The sequence below is a fragment of the Solanum stenotomum genome, chromosome 1 (assembly GCF_019186545.1).
Source record: "Solanum stenotomum isolate F172 chromosome 1, ASM1918654v1, whole genome shotgun sequence".
Taxonomy (NCBI): Eukaryota; Viridiplantae; Streptophyta; class Magnoliopsida; order Solanales; family Solanaceae; genus Solanum; species Solanum stenotomum.
The window spans coordinates 20,494,707-20,502,002 of NC_064282.1; the positions used below are offsets into that span (position 1 = coordinate 20,494,707).

Below are 7,296 nucleotides of genomic sequence, written 5' to 3' on the forward strand. Positions count from 1 at the left end.
TCATACACAAATTATGTGTTAAAATCTTTAGTTGACATTGTTGACCCTCATAATTCTTGAATAATTGAATGATACATAATAATTTTTAATCTATGGAGCTAAAGAAGTTTGAAAATAACTCAAATAACAAGTTTTAGTATCGCATCTTTCCTATTTGGTAACACTGTGAAAGTAATTATATCTTACGTAACATTTCTTTTATAAATACGTCGCGAAATTTTACCTTTCACTTATCATTGGTCTTCATGGTTTTGTCATATGTCTCAAAATTATTATATTTTATTGGGAAAATTGTATGAAATAGCAAACTATTGATTCAAATTAAATGTTATAGTCATAGTTTATTTTATTTGTAATTCGCAGCAAACATCCCATTTTTTTGCCATCCGATTCGGTTTACAATTAGCCATTTTCGGTATACAATTACTCATTCGGTATACAAATGTATAAAATGCGTTTGTGTTTGAATAAAGTGAGAGAAAAGTTTATATACAAACATAAAAACATATATTTTCGTCCTATACACTTATAATTATGTAAATACAGATCTTATTATACAAATTACAATGTATAAATGAATTTATACAAAACTGAACAATTTGTATAAAATTGGATGTATTCAACGAATTATACAAATCAAAAGCTTCATAGCAAATATAAAATTTGTTATGGAGCGCAATTATGCAAACTATAACTATAACATACAAATATGATTTTTATATTTGTTATATGTGAAAGTTGTTCTATTTTATTTAGCTATTTGAAAGTAATTGTATTTTTATTCATGATGGAGTGATGTTTTTATTAGGCCAAATGATCTGGTGGATCCTTATACTTGTATGCGTTTGTATTGTGAACCCTTCTACTTAATCATTTGTCAACTGAACTCTTAAACTCAATCAAAATGAGCATTTTAAACCCCTCCAACCATGTGTATAGCTCACTATCCTTTATATAAATGACATGTCGTAACCACATCAGATATATTAATGCCATGTCATAATTATTTAATTAAAGATAAAATAATAGAAATTTAATTATATTCTTTAAAGTAAAAGCCATTACAATTTCTTCCATTCCCACTTGTTCACGTGAACCAAGCCGTCGCCGTCGTAGCCATTTTTGCCGTCGAAGGCACTCATATTCCTTCCGCCTTCATCATCACCATTTTCCTTTCCTCCTCCAACCTCCACAAAACCGACAACCTAAGCCACCACATCAGATCTAGCCGAACATCATCACCATTTTCGCCTTCATCTCCGCCGCACATCATCACCATTTTCGCAACCATGGTTCGATCATCGCACCCTCACTCACTTTGTTCTCCTCTCCACTGACCAGCCACACCTATATCTCTCCCTCCACTGCATATCAGTGGTGTCTGGCAAGCACCACCAGCGCCGCTCACACCCTTCGTCGGTAATTAGTGGACTCAAGGAGGTGTCCAAGATCATCTAAATAGATGAAAATAGCTTCTGGAAAAGAAAGTAAAAGGGGTTGGGTAGGAATGGATATGGCTGAAAGGAGGTGTTATGGGTGAAGAAGAAGGTTTTTTAATTAATGGTTTTAAAAAATTATATTTTTTATAAGTTTTAATATTTTTCAAGTAAAAAGCTCCTCACTCGCCTTAATAGGCGTGTAGTTACACATTTTTGCCAACTCAGATATCTACCGCCACATAAGCTTGGTCAATGGTATGAGGGGTTTGTTAAATTGTGTTTTGTTGAGTTTAAGGGTTCAATTGACAAACAGGTAAGTAGAAGGATTTACAATACAAACTCATACAAGTACAACTGTCCACCAGACCATTTTGCCTTTTTATTATAATACTAGCAAGTCTATTAATTATTTTCTTTTATGGGGGTAAATCGTATAGTATGATAAATTAATTTTTTTTGAGAAATAATGATTCTTTTATTATTAGAAAGTTAAGATATTAGATTATTTATACTTGTATAATCATGTTTAGATTTTTTTATTTTCTATTAGTTTATTTAATCATATTTGCAATTATTTCAAACTATTGATTTATTTTTATAATTTTGTGTTATTATTTTATTATACTATAATATAAATTATAATTTTAAAGATCCATAGGGCTTACGCCCCACGCCTCGCCCTATACTAAGTAAAACGACTCGCCTCACGTCCCCGCCTTTTAAAACACTAACTATCTATTTTATAATTTTTGGATTTTATCAATCCATTTGTAATTTATTTTTTTTAAGATTTTCTTAAGTTGAAATTCAAATTGTGGTTATAAATGTTAAATAACAATATGTTAAAATTATTGAGATTAAGCAGGTCATAATTCAAACTGATTTTTTGTCCATTTGAGCTTAAAGTAAATTTGGGCGGGTCAAGACCCAACCCAATTTCTATTTCAAGTCATTCTAATATTTTTAATTTAAATTCAACCCGCCTATTTGACACCCCTACACTAATGTAATTAGAGAACAAATCTGCATCATTTATTTTATTAATTGGCATGTGTTATGAATCCAGAAGGGAACTGGAGGGACAGGAAGAAAGGAGGCTCCATTCTTTTAGGTATGATTCATGTGACACATTTTGACTTGATTGAGAGTTTAAGAGGGAAAAAAGAATTTATGAAATTTATGATTTAAAATGGTTTTAAATTATTTGTGTGATCACAAATCATTTCATTAAAGATAAAATAAAAAAAATTAAAGTTAAATTTCATTAATAAAAAGGTGACATTTTGTTTTTGAAATTGATTAAAAAAAATAAAATATCTTCAAAATTATTGAATTCAACCTTTAATCATGCCAGCTCAGTTAAGGAAATTTCTTCCAAATGGTGGTGTTGGACGGTCTACCAATTATTTTGTGATAGATTTTTGGAAGAATGAACTCACTATCAACATGGAGTAGTAGCAATAAATTTCTATTAAGATATAGTTTGGTAGTTGATTAAGAGGTCAGTAATGTATATATTTAATTTTTTATGAGTAATATTTCACGTTATATAATTGATTAGGAGGTATGTTATTTATGTATAATTTTTTAAGTACGAATATTATTTTTTTTGTCCAAATTACTAAACCCATAGCAGCAGGGGCGGAGGCACATGCAAGTCAGGGTGTCCAATTGAATACCCTTTGTCCGAAAAAATATCATATATATATATAAGTAAAATGATACGCGGAGTGATTAAATAACATATTTTAGACACCCTTACATAATAGGTTGTTGTAGCCCAATGATTTTAATGGGTTTCAAACACCTTGAATGAGTCAGTGCTTGCTTGTTCGTATTTCACGAACAAAATTTTTTTTCCCCTTTTTAAAAAGAGCTTTTGTTGTACGATTTCTGGACACCCTTCAGGAAATTCACTAGCAAGAAAATTTCTCCCCTTTTAAAAAAAGAGTTTTTGTTGTTCAATTTCTAAACACCCTTCATAATCTTTAGAGGGAAGCATTTACTACTAATTTTTTTTTTTTCATATCCATGACTTAAATTTGAGACATTTAAAATAAATTAAAATAATCTTGAGCAAATTGATTTTGTCTTGCTGGTAGAATAAGTACCCTATGGGTCATGATATATGTTGGGTTTTAAAAGGTGTAAATGGGAAATGAAAAGGTTTTAACTTTTATGAAGAGATGACATTTATGAAGAGTTGTGAGTTTTATGAAAATTTGTGACTTTTATGAAAATTTGTGACTTTTATGAAAAGTTGTGAATTTTATAAAAAGATGGACTTTTTCATAAGATTGTGACTTTTCCGAAGGGTTGTGACATTTTTGATAAGGCACAATAAACATATATTCACACTACCCTTTGTTATCTATAAATAAAGAAATTTCTCTCATTTTTCAACAACAAATTTTTGGACTTCTTCTTTTACTACTAAATTTAGTATTCTATGTGTATTTTATTGTTGTTGAGTGGTTCACTGACATCGCGATTTTAAGCATCGATACACCGGTGAGTAAGATCATTCTATTTTGGGAGTATATATTCCATTAACCTCAGATAATTCAGAGGAATAATTTCCTTAAGGGCACATTGTACATTCAGTAGACTCGATTTTCTTCTTTGAGAAAAATATTTTGTATAGTATTTCTAATTTGTTTGTGATTCTATTTTCTTTACTGATTTAATTTACTAGTTTTGAAAATATTCTTTAGATTTTATTGTTTCTTATCAAGTTTTTCAAAGTTATTATTTTAAGTATCTTACTAAAAGTTGTTGAACAACATTGTGTATTCATTCATTTATTTATGAAACACATAGCTAAACTGGGATCATTTTTTTCTGTAAAAATAAGAGAATATAATATTAATAGGGCTGGAAAACTTGGTTGTTTTCAAAGTAAAATTGAAATAAAGAAACCTTTATTTCCATTACAGAATCTTATCCTAAAAAGATTCGATCAAAAATAGCTGTAATTTAGAAATCATATCTTTTTTTCATAGAAGAAGCAAGAAATACAAAGCAAAGACCATTCAAATAGTAGATGATGTTTATTTGTCACATTTCAAAGTTGCTGCTAAAATAAAAATAATTTGAATAAACTATTGAGTGACGCATTAATCAACAATCCATATCAATAATGATTATAGGAGGATGATAAATACTCTGTCATCTTTAAATAGAGCCTAAAGGTATCGGGTTTAAATATGATACAAACCTTTGATAGAGAGAGTGTTTTACCCCATATGGGACTTCTTGGGTGCGCTGCCCTCTCTTCGACCAACTTGAGCAAAACCCTCATTGGAAAGCTAGTCTAATTTTTTATATAATTTTTAAATTTCCAACACCTTCGCTACAAGGAAGACAAATATTATAATTGAGATGGCCCCACAAATTTCTAGCATCTCGCTACAAAAACATTAAAGTAAACCTGTCGCCTTGTGTTGTAGCCTAAAAAATACTCGTCCCTTACTTGTCCACTTTTGAATTATCATACCTATTAAGAAATCAATTAATAATATAGTGAGTTTATCATTTTACCCTTATTAATTATGAAGCAGATGAAAAATTCTGCATTTTTCAAAGTAATTAGTCATTTAATTGAGGGTATAACAGGTAAAAAAAATATTCTTTCTTGATTTGTCAAAATGGACAAGTAATTAGGAACAACTATAAAAGGAAAAGTGAACAAATATTTAGGAATAAAGAAAGTACAAAACAATTTCAATTTATATTTATATTAAAAAATAACTTTGATTTTCAAATATCAATTTCACTTAAAAGCAAAAAGAAAAAACTTCTCTTGAATACCACAATTACAAGTCCTTGGTCTTTGAGTTGCTTATTTTAACTTTAATACATTTTATTGATAGAATAGAATAATTAACATTTTTTTAAAAAAATTATCATAATTAAGAGTGGGGTTTCATAGAAAATTTTTAATATGGTTGAGGTCCAACCAACAATAATTGTGTGAGGCTCCATTAAAAAAAAAACTGTGAAAAAGAGAGGAATATTAAACAAGGAACTAAAATATTTTGGAGGGAAAAGGGAGAATTTGGGAAAAAATAAGGTGAGAGAGTGTGTGGTGTTAAAATGAGGCCCACAAATCCAAGTGTCAAAAATTGAATGGAGCCTCACACAACTATTGTTGATTGGATCTCAACCATATTAAAATTTTTCCTAAGACTAGTACCTATTAGACACTTTATTAAGTATTTGTTAATACGTAGTAAATTTAACATACAGTTGCTGCAAAGGAAGCCACCTACTCATATAATGGCAAATAAGCTCAGGTACTTAATTAGTACATTAATTTCTTTCTTTCTTTTCTCAAATTGTATATGTCATTACGGAGAATTAAATGTGTATTTTTAGCTTTAATCAAATGTTTTTGTGGTATATTATATGCATCGTGTAGGTTGGAGGGCAAAGTGGCTATAATTACAGGTGCTGCAAGTGGCATTGGAGAAGCAAGTGCTAGCTAGATTGTTCGCCGAACATGGTGCTCGTATTGTCGTCGCCGATATTCAAGATGAACTTGGTCTGAAAGTAGTTGAGTCTATCGGAGCTGACAGCCAGCTACCGACACTGAGACGTTACAGACGAGAAGCAAGTTGAGGATACCGTAGCTTACGCGGTAGAGAAATACGGTACTCTTGACATCATGTTTAGTAATGTTGGACGCTGAATTTCTGCAGCGTCCTCGACATGGACGTGATGGCCTTCGATGAGACGATGGCCATCAATGTACGAGGCTCCGCGCTAGCTGTTAAGCACGCGGCTAGATTTATGGTTGATAAGAAAATTCGGGGATCCATTATATGTAACGCGAGTTTAGAGAGTATCGTAGCTGGGGCCGCTTCGCTTGCCTACATTGCGTCAAAGCACGCAGTTGTAGGCATTGTGAAAGCGGCCGCACGTGAACTAGGTGGACACGGGATAAGGGTGAATGGGGTGTCGCCATATGGAATAGCAACGCCCCTGGTGTGCAAAGCGTATGGGTTGGATGCGGGTCCATTGGAAGCAGCAATATATGGAAACGGAAACTTGAAAGGTGTTAGGTTGAGCACGATGCATGTAGCACAATCAGCACTTTTCTTTGCGTCTGATGAATCTGCTTACACAAGTGGTCAAAATTTAGCTGTTGATGGTGGACTTAGTTCTATTTTGAAGCTACAATAGATTTTGTCACTCTATTGTGTTGGTATGCTGTGATGTGGGCCTTAGTTCTATTTTCAAATTTATAATAAATTTTTCACAGATGACTTATTAATTATTGTGACTTACAAATATATATAAATTTCATTTCAAAAAATTTAAAGATTTTATGCGTAAATTTCTGATCAAAATTAAACTATTTGACTCTCAAAAAATAAAACATATCACATAAATTGAGACAAAAAAATATACTATTTACGGTAAATAAAAAAAATATAGTACAATATTTTTTAGACTATATTTTTTAGGTTTACATAATAGTTCTAACGGCAAAACTAATGATTGACGGAGTATAGCAGCGGAATTTCTCTTTCCGTATCCTCACTTTCTGTGGGCCCAAATAATTGTCATATCCTCCACAATCTTGTCTCTTTCTATCTAGAGCAACTTTGACACGTACTAACAAACATAAAAATTATATTTGTATCATATTTGTATGTTACTATAGTTTACATGATTGCGCTTCATAACAAATTTTATGTTTGCTATGAATTTTTAATTTGTATAATTCGCTAGATATATCCAATTTTATACAAATTATTCAGTTTTGTATAAATTCATTTATACATTGTAATTTGTATAATAAGATCTATATTTGTATAATTATAAGTGTATAGGACAAAAATATATGTATATG

The 7,296-nt window shown here is 30.9% G+C and overlaps 1 pseudogene; it reads left to right on the forward strand.

Moving 5' to 3' along the window:
- The first annotated feature begins 5,717 nt into the window (after positions 1 to 5,717).
- Positions 5,718 to 6,672, forward strand: LOC125877073 (short-chain dehydrogenase reductase 3b-like; annotated as a pseudogene).
- Positions 6,673 to 7,296: the final 624 nt, after the last annotated feature.